This window comes from Zalophus californianus, chromosome 13, assembly GCF_009762305.2.
Source record: "Zalophus californianus isolate mZalCal1 chromosome 13, mZalCal1.pri.v2, whole genome shotgun sequence".
Lineage (NCBI taxonomy): Eukaryota > Metazoa > Chordata > Mammalia > Carnivora > Otariidae > Zalophus > Zalophus californianus.
This window is the reverse complement of record NC_045607.1, coordinates 41,619,198-41,640,723: the sequence shown is the minus strand read 5'-3', so window position 1 is coordinate 41,640,723 and position 21,526 is coordinate 41,619,198. Positions and strand designations below refer to the sequence as shown.

General features: G+C 37.5%; 1 protein-coding gene across 3 annotated transcripts in view; it reads right to left on the bottom strand.

Annotated features, from left to right (window-relative positions):
- The window catches only part of LINGO2 (leucine rich repeat and Ig domain containing 2), a 1,255,110-nt gene that overhangs the window by 1,004,089 nt on the left and 229,495 nt on the right, over positions 1-21,526 (bottom strand). For all 3 annotated transcript variants that reach the window (XM_027614289.2, XM_027614287.2, XM_027614288.1), the window contains exon 2: positions 2,878-2,974. The gene's annotated coding sequence lies outside the window, so the exon portion shown is untranslated. The remainder of the gene's footprint in view (positions 1-2,877; positions 2,975-21,526) is intronic.

The following is a 21,526-nucleotide window of genomic DNA, read 5'->3' as shown; positions in this document are numbered from 1 at the left end:
TAAGTATCAGCCAAATCAGAACCCCAATTGTTATGAACTAAGACAATATTTATTTACTTAACCCTTATTTGTTCTATCAACTTCTTATACGTTAATGGAATCCAAATCTTTGCAAAGTCACTCTATTGGCAAATAAGTGCAGAGAATCATTATTGAAGCTCAACTGTTTCTTATTGTCCTAACTGTTAGTGAAGTTGTTCAATTTGACCTACAACAATAATACTTCAGAATGAGATTGTGTAAAACTTAAAGCTTCAAGAAAGAAAAAATAATAAGCCTCAGTTAATGGCATATACCAGGACTGTATAAATTGTGGGTTTTAGGACCCACCCCCACCCTGTTCTATGGAAGTAAGATCCTGACAACAACATCCTGTACCTTATATATTTAATAAGCTCTCCAGATTATTGTAAACACTTCAAAGCTTGAGAACGAATGGCCCAGAAATTTAAATATGATAAAGGCATACAACCAAACAGGTAATATGAACAAATCTAAGGTAAAAAAGTCTGTTTCCCTTGGCCTGATAATTAGTGAATAGAATGCTTATTTTTTTCTGGTGAGGCATTAAGTTCAGGGTGAGGCTTCCTTTTGAGTCACCCCAATCCTCTGAATCAATTCCATCCTTAATCTGGAAGATCCCAGAAAGTTGTTGATGAATATCTGGGGCATTCACATGTTAATCAAACCTCCTAGCAGATCTACATATATAGCTAATGGTATGTCATTAGTGATGTTCCAAGTAGTAGGGGATGTACACATATTCTTTATAATCCTTAAATGTCTGCAATGTCACTGTTATGATCCTCACATTACAATGAAAATACTGAGATTAGAAGAGGATAGTAACTCACTATCTTAGAGTTAGTAAGACATGAAGCAAATATAGGGTTATTTCAGAGAAAAAGCAAAGAGAAAGGAGGCCCTACGTGACAAAAATACTATCCCTAAGAAACAACAAAAACTTTTTAAACCAGGTCAAAGCCGGATGTAAGGTGGAAACTTGGAATTGTTTGTTTAGGAGCTTCTGTCCAAATGCAAAACTCCTGAATGGAAAAGTAATGCAGCATAGGAGGGACATGGACAATTTTGCAGGTGTTTTCAGAATGCAAACTAATCGAAAATAGTTTATGACTGGCCTAGATTCCCTTCCCATGGTGCTGTGGGGGGAGGCTTTGTCTATTTACGCTGGATATTCTGGCCTCATATCTTCATTGCATTCTTTAATTTTATAGGCTTTTACTGCACCATCAAAAAGTGAAAACACATTGGGACCTGAGGATGGTTGAAGGCTTCTTCTCAGAATCTCACATTGAAAATTGGCTTTTTTTTTTTTTTTTTTCCATTTCACAACACAGAGTTAAAATGTAATCTTCAACTGCAGGCATGGTATCTGCTCCCACCGAAATGCTGCTGATTGTCAACCAATAGAGAAGCAAGACTCAGTAAGCACGAAGGCCATCCAGAGAATGCTTTACAGCCTCCAAAGGTGTCAGTCACTGTTGAAGAACCCAAGCAAATCTGACTCGCAGGGACACAGTGGTTATCTGGTTTGCAATCACTAGAGGAAATTTGTTTGAAAATGTTCAGGTAGGATAGTTAGATCAACTGAATCTAATGGGTCTTTTGAGTCTCTAGAACAAAAGAGCCTGTATTCTGCCATTTATAAATGAATGCACTTAATTGCACTGGAATTCTGAAGTTTTCAATCAGCAATCTACAACTGCCCCAAATAAATGTCTTCTACACAAATAAAATACACTTGAGCCTAAATTTATGTAATGTTGAATGGAGAGACTCTTTCATATAAACATTTCTTTAAATACAAATCTTCATTTATAGACTTAAAACAAAATAATGACTTATGTTTTAATAGTTGTTACATCATTAGGTCTTTGATAAGGCTTCTATTTATTGAATATATATTCTGTGCCAGGCAGAATTGTAGGTGCTTTCCATATGTCTTATTTCAGTGGACTCTTACAACAACCTCATGATATAAGTAAAAAAAAAAAAGGGAAATGAGACTCGTTATTCGAGTTTTATGCCCATTAGCAATAAAGAAAGAATTAGTACTAGTTCCATTAAACTATGTCATCAGCCACAACAGGGTATTTGTATATGGGAAGCCTGCCACAGATTTTCATTTTACAGCAAAGGTGAATGGGAAAATTATAACACACATTTTCCTATGTCAGTTCTTTTATAACTTTCAATTTCTTTGAAACACCATCATCAATGTAACTACTCAAATGATTGACAGAAATCTTTCTCTTTTCAAGAGTAGTAAAAATATAAAGGAAATTCCTTCACATATGTTTTCTGTCTGAGGGAAGGCAATTACAACTCTTTTTTAAATTACATTTTAAAACTTGTGGGTCTTTCCCTCAACCTATATTACTTCTTGTCTCCTTACCTAAAACAAAAGCTAGGGGCAGCATGGAAGGAGAAAGTGGAGCGTATAGGAAAGTCACTCTTGTGCCATTTACTAGCGACATGATTTTGGATAAGGTTTTACTTTTTCTGTACTTCCATCTTCCACATCTGTACTGTGAGGGCAATAATATCTATTCTTGGGGCTGTCATGTTGACATACTGACTAATGTAAATACTGTATGTATACACAGTGAGAAATTATTAACAAATTTGAGTTCCTTATTATATCCCACTCCTCTAAGGAACCAGAGAATGATTATTGCATGTAAAATAATACCCAAAAAAGTTGTTTTTGAATCTCAAATTTGTGCATTGGGTTATAAACCTTAGTCATTTTTTTCATAATTTTTTATTTACACATCATACACACACACACACACACAAGCACATTCCTCATCACATTCTCCAAAGGCCAACATATTAAGAATCATTGCATCTTACCAGAACATGAAGCAATTTCAACATGGATGTTCCAACTTCATTTGGGATACTTCACATATAAGACTTCTACATCTTGAAACCATCTCCAACAGATTGCCTAAATGAAATGAAATGAAACAAAAACTCTTGGGAACATAGAAGAAAATTTAACTCCTTTCAATAGTACTCATTTCAAATTCCTCATGTTATTTTCCATCTGACTGCTTTTGCTCTAATTCTCAGAAAAAAAAAAAAAATCACATATGTATTTCCAGGCTGCAGATCCACAATCCCATCTGATGTATCCATCCTTGATGACACTATTGCTTAAATTTTCAGAAAATGAATTTCATTATATTTGTTTTTGTAAGTCAACTGGCATTTTTATTTATTTTTATTTTTTTTTATTTTTTTTTTTTAAAGATTTTTTTTTTTATTTATTTGAGAGAGAATGAGAGATAGAGAGCACGAGAGGGAAGAGGGTCAGAGGGAGAAGCAGACTCCCTGCTGAGCAGGGAGCCCGATGTGGGACTCGATCCCGGGACTCCAGGATCATGACCTGAGCCGAAGGCAGTCGCTTAACCAACTGAGCCACCCAGGCGCCCAGTCAACTGGCATTTTTAAATAGATATTAGAAAATAACAATTAGGGTATAAGAAAATTTCTACATCAAAATGAGTATTTTCAGTCATCTTTCAAAACCAATGATCTATCAGTAATAGCATGTAGATGAAAGAAAGTCTGAGAACCAACAAGTTGTAGCAAGTATGTCAGAGAAAGAAAAATAAATTGAATATTAGGACTTTTTTTTTCTTAGGATGCTTGTAGATGTCCTTCTAAAAGATGAATACATAAAATACAACCATCATATGATTTTGAAACATATTTATTCATTGCCTTTAATCACTTTAATTATTATGAAAAACATAATTTCATATATAACCATTATATATATATTCATATTCTAGCCTTGACAATTTTGCAAACTGAAACTCATTCATAAATTTCCCAGGTATGCTCTCTTGCAAAAATTTAGCAATTTTAATGGTTGTTATTTTTAGCTTTCTCTCTCACTCTCTCTCTCTGTCTCTCACACACACACATACCTTAGAAGTCAAATTTATTGCAAAAAATTACACTGTAATCACACAGAATACAATGAAATCACATTTATTCATCAGCCCAAGTCTATCCCTTTAATAGCTATGTTGGTTTCATTACAATAGAATCCTCCACAAAAAAAAAAGTTAAATAAAATCTTGGTTATGCAAATCACACTAACGAAAACACTGAAAACCTGATTGTGTGAAACGTCTCAAGCTTAAGGAGGCATGTCAGAGTGATCAATTTTAAATTAGTCACTTTAGAACACATTCTGTTGCTTCACTCTCCAGGCGGCTTCCCGGATTTCAAGTTCTGCAAAAACAGTAATTACAATTGTACTGGATGGCACAAGTGAGTCTCTCTTCCCGAAAACTAGATACGAAAATGAGTCCGCTGGGTTTACCAAATAATATCAACATCTCAAGTCCTCTTAATAGGTTCACTTCAGGTACAGACTTTAAACAAAGAGGGCCGCTCTAATTTCCCTCTCAATAGAGTCCAGGTAAGAATTCTGTCTGTTTTGGGGGCACCTGGGTGGCTCAGTCAGTTAAGTGTCTGCCTTCTGCTCAGGTCATGATCCCAGGGTCCTGGGATCGAGCCCCGCACTGGGCTCTCTGCTCGGCGGGAAGCCTGCTTCTCCCTCTCCCTCTGCGAGCCACTCTGCCTACTTGTGATTCCCCTCTCTCTCTCTGTGTCAAATAAATAAATAAAATCTTTAAAAAAAAAAAAAAAAAAAGAATTCTGGCTGTTTTTAAGCTACTATCTTCTAGCCCTCAAACCAGCTTCTGTATTCTGCATTGAGATTTTGGGGCTCAGTCTCTGCACACCCCGTTTCTCCTTTGCCAGCTGACTTCTTGTTAGGTTCTGTAATAGGGGCCACTGGAGAGAGATTGAGGGGCAGGAGAAAGGGGGAAAAGGACTTACTCCTTCATGTTCATTGGCTGTCAATATTGTCTTAGGAATCATCCTTTTACTGTGTTAGCACATATCAGTTTCTCTCTATAGATTTTTGGGCCCTTCCAGAACCAGTTCATTCTGTCATCTGAGAGATGTCAGCCTTGGGCTGCTGGCTTTTCCTCCTGAGAGTTCCTGAGTTTGAGCTGCCTACAAGCTCTCCACTGGAGCTCCTCAGATCCCAACGCTGGCTGCTAAGCACCACCTCCAAGGGTGACCCTCAGAATTGCAGGGTCCCTCTTCCAGGCTCCTCATAGCCCGATTCTTTCTTTGATTTCCGAAGCCTTAAGGGTGGAGCTGCTTCCTGTGGCCACATCTCTGTATAACCTCAGGGCCTCCCTTTGCCTCTTTCTGTTCTCCAGCAGCTACCCAAACTATTCTTTATATTACTTTTTCCTTTGCTAAAAAAACAACAGGTGTTGGGGTGCCTTAGTGGCTCAGTTAAGTGTCTGTCTTCAGCTCAGGTCATGATCCCAGAGTCCTGGGATTGAGCCCCTTGTTTGGCTCCCTGCTCTGCTGGGAGTCTGCTTCTCCCTCTCCTTCTGCCCCTCCCCCGGCTCATGCTCTTTCTCTCAAATAAATAAATAAAACCTCAAAAAAAAAAAAAAAAAAACAGGTGTTGGGGCGCCTGGGTGGCTCAGTCCATTAAGCTTCCGACTCTTGGTTTCAGCTCAGGTCATGATCTTATGGGTCTTGGAATCAAGCACCACTTTGGGGCTCTATGCTCAGTGAGGAGTCTGCTTAAAGACTGTCTCCCTCTGCCCCTGCCCCTATCTCTACTTCGTGCGCACAAACGCTCTCTTTCTCTCTCACTCTGACAAATACATAAATCTTAAAAAAAAACAAAAACAAAAGAGGTGTAGTTTCAGTTTTCCTGAATGTCTGTGTTACAGAATGTATGTTTTATTTTTAGGTTGGAGGTGAGGAGGGTAGAGAAAGGGGAAAAAAGAAAGAATGAAGAACCTAACATTCTTTGAGATACTTTCCATTTATTTTATTATTTAATATCCAAAAAGGCCTATGAAACAGGTGTGGTTACCACAATTTACATTAATAAAAAGAGTGATAATATTTATTGAGTTCTTACACTGTGTTGTCATCTTACCATATATTCATCCATTTAATAATCATAAACTTTCTGAAAAGGGAGTACATTAGATCTACTTTATGGATGGACAATTGAAGTTGAAGACAAATTACATGTCACATTTTAGATATCTAATGAGCCCTTGAACTATAATGTAAACAGTGTGCCTGAGCCCCAAGCCAATGGGACAGTTATGCACATCTTCAAACTGAGTTTAATAACACAGCACCAAAAAATAAATAAATAAATACATTTGTTAATATCACTACCAGTCTCATCAGAAAACTCTTGAAGTATTGTGAAGTTGTCAAGTGTGGGGTGGCATATGAAAGATTTTCAAAATTTTAATTTTTACTTGAAAGCTCTAATTTGTTCATTAGCAACAAATAGAAATACAAAATGACTATTTTCCTTGAAGTGACAAGGTCACTTTATTTTGAGAAATATATACCAAATACCTAAGTCTCAATAACTCCAGTTTGACTATAAGTCAAATGTTCACATTAAAATGATGGGAAGCAAAAAAGTGGTTGGATCAGCTTGCAATTCAACCCATCACACAAGTCCTTTTGCTTGAGACAACACATCCTTCAGTTTGCAGCAAAAGTGACATGCATACTTCACATGTGAACACACAGTATATTAAAAAGATATTTATTCAGAGGGTGTTATAAAAATAATAATCTATACAACTTCATCAAGGTTACTGTTAGGTGAACAGGCTCTTTTCCTTTTTTTTTTTAAGATTTATTTATCTATTCGAGATAGAAAGAGAGGGAGTGGGGGATAGGGGCAGAGGGAGAGAGAGAGACTCTCTAGCAGACTCCCCGCTAAGCAGGGGCGCTGCCTTGGGGCTCCATCCTATGACCCTGAGATCATGACCTAAGCCAAAATCAAAAGTTGGGTGCTTAACTGACTGGGCCACCCAGGTGCCCCCCTTTTACCCTTTTTTTTTCTTTAAATACATGATGGTTAAAAAAAAAAAAGGTGTTACCACCTTGAATTGTGTTCAAATTCCAACAATTTTACCCACCATTGCCTTTGTACCACCAGTGCAATTGTCAATACAGTGAAAAAGTAAATAATATCTTGGTTTTCTTTTTTAAATAGTTTTTACTCAGCAGACCCTCTAAAAAGTATCTTGGGAAGTCCAGAGTCCAAGGACCAAAATTTTGAGAAATCACTTATCAAACAGTGAGGTAGAAATAATAACTGAAGTGTTAGAGTACTTCTAAGAATTCAAGTATAGAAGCCGCCTTTTAGGCCAGGGTGGACACACCCTTCATCACTCTGGGACACCACTATAGTGAGTTATCATGGGTTTTACCTAAAACAACTGGATTAAAATAACTGATCTGGGACAAAGGAAATGGTCTTGCCCCAATATGGAATCCTGATGATGACTGCTTGTTAGCATTAACTGCTTGCCCACAGCTGGGACTCTGATGAGTCCTGCCCAACCAATGTCAGGAATTCTAGGTTAGCGGAGAGAAGAAGAAAAAGAGGAAGAGAGAAAAAGAAACTGAGAAAAAGAAGACACAGAGACTGACAGAGGACAAGAAACAGAGATAAGGAGATAGACAAATATTCTAAAGGAAGGAGGGAGGTAGGGAGACATAAACATAGAGAAACAGAGTCAGAGAGGTACAATGACAGAGAATAGAAAGGATGGAGGGAAAGTGAGGCAAAGAGACAGAGTCAAAAAACAAATAAGAGAATGAGAATATAATACCGCATTAGGGTGCCGGAAAGGAAAGAGAATTATCTTTGCTTTGACATAGTTTTCAAATAGTCACAGTTTACCAAGATTTGCTTTTCCTGTCATGAGAGGTTGGTTTACCATGGATGTCCGTGGGTGTGTGCTCGTGTGTGTACTGGGAAGGGTTTTGCCCTCCCCTTCTACTATGATCTGCCATGACTGACTCTCCGTGGAAATTGTGAGGGGGGGCCTGCACTGGAAGAAGACAGACCCTTACATCTGCAGTATGGAGGAGAGGGTCCTGGTGCCTGAGATATATTGTCAATGCTTTAACTTTGTCATTTGTACTCTCAAATCCCTCAGGCCTGGAGAAACTCAGCTTATATAAACAGAAAGAGACTTTAACACACTTTTTCCTCTAACCATAATAGTGTGTAACTTCCTGTATTTGAGATAAAGAAAGCATTAATTCTTCTTAATCTGAACTGTCGCTGGTACTTGACCACACAGTATGCATGTCCAGATTCTTTTTTTTTTAAGATTTTATTTTATTTATTTGATGGAGAGAGAGAGAGAGAACGCAAGAGAGGGAACACAGCAGGGGGGGGTGAGAGAGAGAGAAACAGGCTTCCCACGGAGCAGGGAACCCGATGCAGGGCTTGATCCCCGGACCCTGGGATCATGACCTGAGCCAAAGGCAGACGCTTAACGACTGAGCCACCCGGGCGCCCTGCATGTCCAGATTCTTAAACACACAGCAAAGATCCACTTTGCTTTTAAATCCAAAATTAAAAAAAACAACTAATTTCTAAATCTTAATATTGCTGTTGCAAAATACAAGGAAAGGCACAATACTATATTCATTTTAAGTGAAAATTAAAGCAATAGGTCTAAAAAATGAAATGACTCTCTGTCACCATCAGTGTGTCACTATTAGTGTTCACATCAAATAAGATGAGCAAGTAGAGAGTGGTGAATATGATCAGGTTTCAGATCAGTCAACGACAAGACAACAGGAGCTCTGGGTTGCTCTTCTCCACTTTGGAAACAAAAGGGGTTTTGGCATCATGTACCCACGGAGGCAGCACAAGCTGTGTGGGGCTGTATGTAACATTGGGTGGAGAGGTTGAAAATGTGCTGGGAGCCAGAAAGGGCTGCCAGTACCAGCTGTTAGGATACCAAACAGGAAGACGAGCTGTCCATGCATTCCTGCCAACTCTGGTGGGTTTCTAATACTTTCAGACTGGACTCTGACTTTTTTTTTTTTAAATTTTTTATTGTTATGTTAATCACCATATATTACATCATTAGTTTTTGATGCAGTGTTCCATGACTGGACTCTGACTTTTATTCAAGTAAAATGAGAGGCTTTTGAATTGACAGTGGCACTGGTTCTTTACCTGTAAGACGAAGTGGTGAAATCACAATGGTATTTCCCAGACTAATCAGCATGATGATTGTGCACCAGAGGATACTAAAGCAAGTCAGGTAGTGAAATTTGGGCAATGCTACACATTTTGTGTTTTTTTTTGTTTTGTTTTGTTTTGTTTTTTTTTTTGATTCATAGTCTCCTTAACATAGTAATGGTTATGGGGATCCAACTATAATTTTTTTTTTTTTTTTAATGTTTAACTAAATTGTTTGGCCACAGAATCCCCTCCCACTTTTTTTTTTTTTCTCACCTTGCCACCTCCTGGGATAACAGCATTGCCTTGGAACACAGTTTAGGAAATGCTGAACTTGGTGCTCTCTAAAACCCCTTATGACTCCAGGATTCTGTAATTCCGAGTAAAAGAGCTGTTTAATATAATAAGACTAAGTGGCAGCATGGGGAATTGTCCCCTAAAATAGCCCTAGCTGCCTGTTTCCCAGGTGTTTGGAGTAAGCATATTCAGGAGCATGATGGTTGAGAGCCATGGAGAATGGCCTGTGACTCAGATTCAGGATGTAGTAAGCATCCCATTAAAATACAGCATGCATGTGTGAAGCATTCCCTAAGAGGTACTATTTACTTACCAGCACTTCATTTTTAGGTCAATGAGCACAAGGGGAAATTTTCTTTTGGAAAGATTAGGAAAGTAAAGGAAGATCAAAAGAATTAGCTATCCCCTGCCCAGCCCACATGAAATGCAATGCCAAACTGCAACATATAAACTTATGTGAGTGAAATTTGGCAGAATTAGGGAGCTTTACCTTGGAGGAGAACCAGAATGAAAACGCTGTGCCTGAAGTAAACATTAATGTTTTCTTTTATGGATATGTTCCTCCTTTTAGCACAGCATTCCCTAGATTCTCCTAAACTTTATGATTCTTGTTTGACTATCATCTGTCTTTTACAGGTGAGGCTTCACAATTCCAGGTGGTGGTAATAAAGCCCATACTTGTAGATCTCCCAAAATCCCCAATCTGTACAATATAAAATCTGAATTTATACAAGTACGGTGGCTTCCATTTTCAGGATGTGAAACATTTCTTCATGTTTTTGGTGTTTTGATTGTTTATATCACTTTATATGGAAAAAAAAATTCAGAACCATCATAAAAGAGGTGGTTCTGGGGAAATAAAATTTACCTAGATTTTAACCTTTACTGGAAAATGTATTCATAGATTACTTTGCCCTAGAATTTCCAGTTACTGCTACAAACCCAATTTCACCAATTTCAATAGACATAAAGATGATAATGATTATTTATTAGCACTTTTTATGTTCTAGGCAATGCACTAAGTTCTTTGCTTATAGCACCTTAATGCCCATAATAAGCCTATGAGGTTGGTACTGTTATCATGTGCATTTTATCAATGGAAAAAGTAAAATTCAGAGTAGTTACATAAATTTTCTCAGAGCCACACTGCTTTTCAGTGGCGGATCTTGTCATCCAATCTAGGTTTGTCTGATTCCAAAGTTTAAATTCTTAATGATGTTCCTCCATTGCTAACTATTTTTGAGGCAATAGCTCAAAAAAAAAATGACCATACACTAAAGACCATGTCATTGGAACCTATATGAACTCTCTGCATTTAATTTGGGTTAGGTTCTGGGAACCACAGCTGTTCCTAAGCATTATCATGGGATCAACCTCAGGGAGTAGAATGCAGAGCTAAGGAAAATCTAAAGATACTGTTTAATGGTGACCCTACAATAAAGAACCAAGCTGTAATTCGGAACAAAAGCATCTATCCAGAAGATCCAGGCAAGAAGACAAGAAATTAGTTCAGACAATGGGAGTAAAGGAGATACAGTGATAGCAAAGTAGGTCTGAAATGGCAGCAGGGATAGCCTAGAAAGATCCTGGGTACTGAGAAAATAAGTGCAGGCATTTTTTTTTTTTTTTTTTTAATAGAATGCTTACAGCTTCTCCTGTGTGAGGAGAATGTTTTTAAAAATACCAGGTTGGATTTGACAAGACACACAGCCCTCTAGGAATTGGCATCTCCCTTACTATGCAGTACAGTGAAGCTCCCTTATTATATTGCCTATTTTTTAACGCTCAGGGAGTTTGAACTGCTGGGAGATGTATTGCAAAAGATGACAGAGGGTGAGAGAAGAGGGGAAAGTGGAGGGGAGGGGAAGGGAGAGGAGAGAGGTTGGCTATAGCAACTACATCCAAGTGAGGGAAAACTCAACCAATGAGGATGTCAAGACCCAGAGATAATGGGAGGATGAGATCAGAACGACCAACAAGCAAAGAGAAAGAGCAGAGACTGATACATGGGACAAGGTTTAGTGGAATCATTTGGAGAATCTTGTAGTGGAGCCTGATGGTTTTTACCACCTAAGTCCCATTACTTTTGTAGTTGCCCACTGCCCTACTTGCATGCTCTTATTCATCAGCCCCTGTGGAGTCTCCAGTCATCAAGGTTTGCTGAGTCAGTTTGTTGCACAGGTTTGGGGAATCACTGGAAAGGAAATGAGATACAAACCCATAAAACTGGGAGGTATAGAAGGTACTGAAAGAGAAAAACAGAGAAGCAGTCCCAACATTAGAAGGTAGGAAGAAGAAAAGAAGAAAAGCTCCTTCTGGCAAATTATCACATTTTACTGTCACTTGAGGCCACTAAGGTGGATAGCACTGGAAAAGAAATGGGCTGAGGTAAAAAAACAAACAAACAACAACAACAACAAAAACAAACCAGAGATCAGAGGTGAGGCTGGATACCATTAAAGTTACTCAAGTACAGTGGGGTAGATGGGAAGAGAGGTATAGGTAAATTTTAAAGAGTGGAAATAAGGACAAAATAAAAGGGAAAAAGAGACATGAGCTGTAGAACCAAGGGGGCAAAAATGCCTCAAAAGACAAGGAATTAAATCCCTCTTCATTCATATTCTCTCATTTTTCCATCTTTCCCTTCTTTTCTGTCTCTTTCATACATACACACACACACACACACACACAGAACGATGAATCCCAAGATTCAGCCTATTATATTTATCTCACCATTTTCTACGCATATATATATATATATATACTATATACACATATACCCACACACCCACATATATATGGACAATTAGTCTACTAGTCTGCTTCTGTCAAATTTTGAAAAGCCACAGAGTTCCCTGACCATTAATAAATGGCTACAGTTTTATGGCAATATTCAAAGCCTGGAAGACAGTATAAATGTCATCTAGATGTAATGAAGCATAAAAGACATTTTGGATGTTAGAGCTCAGACTTCTGATACGTACCAAACCCTAAAAGCTGCAATTATGTGATGGTAATAACCATGTGGGTAAATATGGTATACATATCAAAGATAATAAAAGAAATGTTCCTCCTAGGATGCTTTAAATGCTAAATTTTGAGTTTGTGACAACTGAATTTTAAATCTTTAATGATGATATTAAGATATTCAGCATAAGTGAATTTGATTTTTTTAAAATACTCAAAACACAGAAATATTCTTTTCAGAGCCAAAAAGTACACAAAAATTCTACGCTAGTGAATCTACCCTTGATATGTGCAAAAATCTGACTAAAGTCATCAAGGTTTTTTCAAATACAAAATACATAAAAAAATTAGAAACAACCTAAATGTTCATCAATAGAGGATAGGTTGAAATGAATCATGGTACACTGACCCCTTAGAAAATTATATTATTTAAAGTGTATGTGTGTGTGGTGTATAGAAAAAAGCACAGAAGTATCCCAAATGTTAAATGTGATCATTGTGAGTGTAGGAAAAATATGTAATTATCATTTAAAACACATTTTTATTCTTTCCCCCTGGGAACATACATTACATTAGAACTTATAAATAAGTTACAAGAATATAACTTATAAGTTCAGTATTCCAAAACATTTTTCTGTAAAATAATGATGGCTGCATTACCAAAACAGCCCCTTCATTCATTCATTCATTCATGTAACACACCTTCATGTAATATTCACTACATGTCAGTCATTCACCTCAGGTATATAGAGATGGAGGAAGCAACATATCTGTCTTTAAGGAAAGCCATGTCATCAGAAAACAACGGAGAAAAATCAGGCTCATTTAGATCTATTGGCTAGGAAGCATTTCGATTCTGCTAATAGTATAAGCCCAACTATATTTATAGTGTCAAGTCGGCATAATTAGGGTAGGCACAATTCTCTAGATGGCAATACCACCTAACAACCATACTATCCCCAGCAGGAGTCCAGTGCGTGGCCAGAACGGAATGGAGCACCACACTGCATGTAATCTTCCTTGTTCTCGTCTTCTCATCCTGGAAGATAGGCCCTAGCTTTGTAGCTCCCTGCAGCCGAATCAGGACTCTTGAGGCACACCCCTGCCACGGCATACTCTGGCGATTTCCATATTAGGGATATATTTGGTTCAGGATTCCATAGCCAGGGAATACCTACAAAGTAATCCATCAAAGATAGCTCAGGATTGTATTCTGCATGTTTATTAAAAAGGAGTAAATGAATCAAAGGAATCCTCCATATCTATTCCTTTGGGCTCCGGAACGGACAGGATATGTACTTCAACGACAATTTACAGTCTTAGAACCTCCTCCAACGCCGGTGGGGCTATTTCTCATCTCAGTGATAAATGTAGCCCAGAAAGAGAAAATGAGCCTTCTGTAATGAAAAGTCTGAAAGTTGGGGCTATAAACAACTGCATGGAGAGCTCTATGCTGCATTTACACAGACTCTAGCCATCGTTCAAGGGGAAGAAATCAATGACGGCACAAACATCAGCACCGAACCTCAGGAGATGCCCTGTTCCCTGTGCTCTGTGTTTCTACATAGTGTCTCATTCCTGATCAAGTTCTCTCCCCGGGGAGTGCTAATGCGCTAATGGCCACAGAAGTCTGTTTTGTTCTCTAAATGAGCAGGATCAAAGTGTGCTTGCTCTGTGGAAAACTCAACACCACTTCTGACCTCCTCCAAGGGCTGCTGTCGTTCTCGGGTACCTTTGATGACGCTTTAGAACTTCTTTCCCAAGCTCTTCAAAATACTTAACAGGCTTTAAGGAAAAAATACAGTTCATGTCAGAGAAAAGAAGTTCACCTGGTTCCCAGGATTAAAGAGAGCACAACCTACTGACTGAACACAATACTCGGGGTCGAGGGAGAGCTATTTGTATAATAATTATTTTGTAAAATGTCAGTTTCCTAAAAATATTAGCCAATATTTAAAAGGTACTAGGCCCTATCCTATGCATTTTACCTGCATTAAAACAGTCAGTCCTCATGACACACTCAGAGAGTTGGTAGTATTGTTGGTCACAGGTTCCTGAAAAGGAATTTAAAACTAAATAATTTTAAGAAGTCATACAGGTAGCAAATGTCCAAGTCTCTACTCTCCCTTATTCTGATCAAGGATTTATTTTCTAACTAAACTTAGCGCTAAAACCATTTTGCCTTTACTTTTTACAATGTTCTGAAATTATAAAAACCAAGAAAAATAAACATACCTAACTTTTTTTTTTCTTAGCGCAAATACCCATTCACGTCATTTGCTTCCAGTTTTTCATTCATATATACTTGAGCATAAATGATCATGAACATGTGAATTTTCAAACATTTTACTATGAAAAGTTTCAAGCATAGAGAAAAGTTAAAAGACTTTTACTGTAAGCACAGCACCCATATAGCAAAAAGTAGATTTCACCATTAATGTTTTACTATATTTCATTTATCATATCTCTACCAATATATTACATACGATTTTATATCCTTCTCCAATTTTTTTTGTATTTCATTATAAACATTTTTGTTGTTGTATCACAACATTTTAAATGTCTTCCAGGCCTTCTAAAAATTCCTTAATGTGGCCCATTCTCCTTATCTTACTTTGTCTTATCTTACTTGAATCCTAAACACAACTATTTACTTCCTTAAAGAGATTTACCACCCACTTGTCGCCCTGCTAAGATCTGTTCCCGGAATTTTACTCACTTGAAATCCTAGCACTGTTCTAGACAGAGATGACTCACAAATGCCTGTAGATTGATAATGACCTTGACCGGGATAACCGGATTTCAGAGACTATAATAATTACTGTTATAGGATGTTACTATAATCTTTTCAATAATGAGTCAGGATTATACTAAACACTAACCAAGTATCAACCAATCCTATTTACTATAAATATAAAAGGTTTACATTTATTATAAAAATCCTTAAGCAATGTTTCAGGTAATTAAAACTCTGAAGCCTGTAAGGGCAAAGGCCAGTATTCTCACCTCTTACCTGATTCTACACTTCCAGTATGGGGAATATCAGGGAATCTGAAATTGGAAAGGAAAGTAGGTACTACTAACTCAATGTCCTAACGCACACAAAAATCCTTTCTAGAGCCTATGTATGTAACTGATGATTAAATGTGATCCAAAACACATTTGAAGGATTCCTAGGAACATTAACATTCTTATCTCCATCCAGTCAGCAAATTTATTCAGCAGTTATTCTGCACAGATACTCTGCCAGGTGCCAGAGATTCAAAGATAAATAAATTCTTATAAGGAGCTTTCACAGTGAAGGAAAACTAGTGACATAAAATCCAGTTCAGAAATCATATGAAAGGGCGCCTGGGTGGCTCAGTTGGTTAAGTGTCTGCCTTCAGCTCAGGTCATGATCCCAGGGTCCTGGGATCGAGTCCTGCGTCGGGCTCCCTGCTCCGTTGGGAGCCTGCTTCCTGCTCTCCTCTGCCTGCCACTCCCCCTGCGTGTGCTCTCTCTCTCTCTGTTAAATAAATACAATCTTAAAAAAAAAAAAGAAATCATATGAAAGTGCACTGTGCTGGTATGGGGAAACAGAACGGGGCAGTGCATCTGTGAATGGCAGAGAAAATATGCCAAGGAAAGCTTCCTATAATGTTGTGTGAGCTCAACCTTAAAGTCTAAGGAGGAGCTGACTAAGGAAAAAGGTATAGGGGGACTTTTCCAGAGCAGGAGCTTTAGCAAAAATATTGAGACAAAAAGCATGACGTATGTGGAAAACTTTAAGGAATTCTTTTTTTCTATCTAGTTTGAGGTAAGAAAGATGTGAAAGATAAATAGTCAGGGCAAGATCATTTAGAACCCAGTATGCTCTATCTAGGAGCTTGGACTTTATTCTAGAGGAGTAAGAAACCACTTAGGAGTTTTAAGCAATGAGTGCCATGGGCAGATTCTCATTTTAAATAAATCATGGTAGAGACAGGGAAACTAAGTTAGGATAATTTTGCAACAGACCATGAGACAGATTTTGGAGGCCTGAACCAAAGTAGTACCAAGAGGGATGGATATGAAGAAACAAGGTAGAGAAACAGGTGAGATTTGGTTTTGGTGTGATCCCCAGGTTTAGTAGTTTAGAAAAAAAAGATAAATTTAGTTTAAGGTAAACAGAGTAGAGATGCTATGAACTATAAACATGGAGTAGTCTGGGGTAGGGGCAGGAAACAATTGGAAAGAAGAAAATATTTCCAATGCAGTTTTGGGACTTTCATTTCCTACCAACACTGGTATCTCAACTGAGCTCCCTACTTACGATCAAGGCCATGGTCTGGATAAGTGTGTTCCCCTAAATCTTTTATGTTGGAATCCTGACCCCAAAGGTGCTGATATCTAGAGGTCCTCCTTTGGGATGTGATAAGCTCATTAGAGTAGAGCCTTCATGAATGGGATTAGTGCCCTTTTAGCCCCCCCCACCCCCCCAGTTTCTTCCACCAAGTGAGGAAGTGAGAAGATACCTATCAGTGAGGAAGTGGGCTCCCACCAGACACCACATCTGCTGGCACCATGAGCTGGGACTTCCCAGCCTCCAGAGCCAGGAGAAATAAATTTCTGCTGTTTATAAGTCAGCCAGTTTGTGGCATTTTATTATAGCAGGATTAAGATAATCCTGGATTAAGATAATCAAGAAATGGATTAAGATAATCAAGAAAACAAAATTTAAAAATGAAGGGTAAGACAGCTAAATCATCTCTCTTTTGGAGCTAAACTGCCATGTTGTGCATCAAATATGTTAAAGAGTAAAAAGGGCACGAGTTTCAACCTAATCATAAAAAAGTAATTTCAGATTTTATTAATTAAATCAATATTACATATAGAAATACAAGTTAACAATATTTCTTTGCCTCATTTAAGTGAAAAGTGATAATAATTTACATAAAAATGTGACCTGAATATTTTTATTCAAATCAAAGTGCTCAAATCAGAACATTCAAATCAATTAATGAGACTAGGAATCTCTCTTGACCTCTTCCTTTTCAAGGAAAAAAACTAATATCAGGATTTTATTTCAAGAAAATATCAAAAAGGAAAAGCAAATTCCAAAATATACTCAGACATAAGGTAACATTCATTTCAATCTCCTACATATTTAAATTACTGGAAAATGAGGATTAATGTTCAGAATCCTAATTCTGTGTCATTGCAAGTTTTGTAATGAGATGATTTAGTTATCACTACTACATTATCCTTCCTAAGAAAAGTCATAAATGTGCATTACAAAAGGCTTACTCAGTGAGGATCAAAACAATAGGTTTTCCTGCTTAACCTATAGTTAATTGAACTAATTAATGAGAACAACCTATAACATTTTGTTTTATCACTTGGGATCCCCTGTTTGATTTATAATACCCTAAAATACCTTTAATCTTTATAAAATGTCTGTACAAAGTAGAAATAATGATGACCTTCCCCGAATCAAATTAAGAACTATGTAAAAGAGAAAAAAACTCTATAAGTAAACATAAATATAAATAAATATATCCATTTGGCAAAGCAATTATCAGGGCTAGATTGTCTTCATAGGGTTACATGGCAGAAATTTAAGTATGAATTTCTTTAGAGAGAATATTTGTGTGAGGTAAAACTTGAAAGCTCCCACAGCCAATTGGAATGACTTGAGCTTTATCCCACTTGTGCATCTATAGGAGTTCAAGCCCACAGCCTTATTGATTTAGATAATCTCTGGATGGATGGAAACCCCCTTTCAGCATCTCCAAAGTTTGGTTGCAAGAAGTTGATTGCTAAAGCCCTATAGGCTTCTTGACATAAAATTTGAGATTAAAGTTTAGTTCCTCTCAAGCTTCTGCTAAATGTCCTTATGCTGTGAAATCAAGAGGTCAAATAAAATGACTAGAGCATGGAAAACGAGTTTTAGGGAAAAAGTATAAGTAAGGTTAAAAAGCAGCATAAGAATCAAGGTCCCTTTGCCTTTGAAAGACATAAAATATTAGAGGATCACATGATGATATTTGGCAGTGCTGTTCTTATTCCTTAGATGCAGACTCTTTCCCAAATGCTTCATTGGTCTAATATGATCCACATATCAACCTTGTCAAGAAGGCAGAGATTTTTTTTCCAGTAATACAAGGTGGGAGTCAAAACTAGCATTTAAATGAGTTACCATGTGCTGACTACATAGTAATTCTCACAGTCATTGTGTGAAGTGCATAGTATCACTCTGACTTTATAAATAAACTAACGCAAGGAGATACCAAGTGACTTGGAAACTAAAATTGCTTAGTATGTAGCAGAGTTAGGATCTAAAAATCTAAGTATCATTACTGGCAGTACTGAGAGAGAGAGAAAAAGAGAGAGAGGGAATCTTCCAGTACACCATGTTGCTTCCCACAAGAGAGTTTAACATATTCCATGAAGGTAATGAAGAATTCTTAGGGTGAACTGTTTTCATTGTTAAGAAGAAGGGACACACTTGTAACTATATCCACTTACTGACTCATTATATTGAGTCCTCCCTTGACCATAAGGAATATAGGGAATGACATATATTGAAAGTTGAGAATGTGCCAAGTGCATGTTATCAGCATTAGTCTTCAAGATTTTACCCATTTTACAAAAGGAAAAATGAGGCTCAGATAGTACTTCATCCATGGTCATAGAGCCTGCATTCTGGGGGGACTGGACTATGTCTCCAATGCCAACCACCTTAAGTGAAAGTCTTCTATTAAATGAGCTGCCTGTGCACCCACCCCCCATGCCCTCCAGCCAGGTCTTATTCCCACTTGCCTTGTATGAACCTGCTTTGAGAATTCACTGCCCTAGTTTCACACTCCAAGTTGAGAGCTTAGCCTAATTCTTATACCTAAGACGGTTCCCAAATAGTTTTTTTTCTCTTTCTTTCTTTCTTTCTCTTTTTTCTTTTCTTTCTTTTTCTTTCTTTTTTAAATTTTTTATTGTTATGTTAATGCTGGGTGATAGACATTGGGGAAGGTATGGGCTATGGTGAGTGCTATCAATTGTGCAAGACTGTTGAATCACAGATCTGTACCTCTGAAACAAATGCAATATATGTTAAAAAAAAAAAAAAGAAGAAGATAGCAGGAGGGGAAGAATGAAGGGGGGGAAATCGGAGGGGGAGACGAACCAAATAATTAGTTTTTGACTGACTTAGGAAAATGGCATGAATTGGAGTCTAAAGAAATTAGCTTAAGGAATACTGGGAGGAAAACCAGTATTGGAGAATAGAAACTATTCTACCACTAGGCCAAAAACCAGTTCCTAGGGGACTGAAGAAAATGAGGAAACTGAAAAGGAGGAAAAGAACCATGTTTCATTTCTGGAAGTTAATGTGAGAACAATAAAACTAAATGTGACCTGGAGCATTCCATTAACATTTCAGTCACCTTTCCTTCAGAGAGAGAAGCCACCTGCATGGGTTGGTCATGTTTTTTTTTTTTTTTTTAAGATTTTATTTATTTATTTGAGAGAGAGAGAGAATGAGAGATAGAGAGCACGAGAGGGAAGAGGGTCAGAGGGAGAAGCAGACTCCCCGCTGAGCAGGGAGCCCGATGCGGGACTCGATCCCGGGACTCCAGGATCATGACCTGAGCCGAAGGCAGTTGCTTAACCAACTGAGCCACCCAGGCGCCCGGTCATGTTATTACTATTTAATTCCTGACTTCTTGTTGCCTACATCATCCAGTTATGCTTTATCATGTTCTATTCCCCTTGGCAACAAGATTGACTATTAGTCTGAGTTAACTGTGGAGATCTAAGAGAAAAAGCTTGTAACCCATGAACATAGCTTGTGGGACAGGGTAAGGATTTATTTCTGTTTGACGTGATGGGAACAGGTGTTCCCATATCACTCAAAGTGTAAGATGTGTGACATACAATCTGTTTGATTAGAGAGAACATATGCAACTTCTTGATCTTTATCCAATAAAGTTTTAGTAAGAAAGTGTTATCACATCCCTGTAATTATTTTAAGTAAACACTGCTTTGCTTTATGCAAATAGTGCACATGATTAATGAAATCACATTCACCAAATTGAACACTGAATACAATTCTCAAATCTGTACTATTCTGACAACCCAAAATAGCATGTTCAGTCATACTTTTATCTAAATATTACAATAGACCAAAAAAATCAGTAAGAAGTTATAAAATTAGAAACAAACATGCTACATTCAATTAGATTTTCCCCATATCACAGAGTGGCTGTCAATATATAATTGTTAAGTGGCTAATTGAATAAAAAAAAATCTTTTAGACTTCTAGAAAACAGACAGGCTGAATTTTTGCTCTAGAAGTTGACCATGAAGATACCCCATTTCAAATACTGGAGTGGGTGGGATGCCTCTTCTTTTCCTTTGTTACAAAGCCTGGATCCCCTTTTATTCTGTTGCACTGAACCAGGTGATGAAGAAACATCATGGCTCTAAGTGAATTCCAGGGCTGGATGTCAAACAGGGCTTCTTCAAGTGTCTCATATTAAAGTGGAAATCTTATCACCAATGAGATTAGAGTTTGCTTATCTGTCTTACCTACAAGATTTGAAGTTTCTTGAAGTTAAAAATAATGTCACACTTATGTTTGTACTTCCACAACAGTACCTGGCACATAAAAGGCATTTAATATATGACTTTGGGATGAACTGAACCTCTCAAGTATGAATTCAGGGAACAGATTAGATCTCAGAAGTCCTTTTTAAGCATTTAATTTCATAGCCTTATGATTATAACTACTTGCATTTTCAATATAGGGAATGCATGCATTACCCTTATGTTTCTTGATGCTTGTATTAATTTTGAATTATATAGCACAATTTTAGTAGAGCTGATGATACCTTGAAAAAAAAGAAAACTGGACATGGCAATCAACTCTCATTATCAAACCAGAATACAGTGTGATTAAGCTGTAAACCTGTGGGTAGCAATATTTTCCTGTAAACATGTTCTCCCAAGAGAAGACAAGTGATGCTTGTCAGAAGTTGGAAATGGAAGAGAATGTGGCAGCACAGGGATATATAATAAATGCATTCCTTCATTCTATCAAGAGTTATATATGTATTTTATTCATCAATGAACAAAGACAAAAATACCTGCCTTTGTGGAGATGGCATTTTAGTGGAGAAATAGAAATAAGTATTAATAAAAATA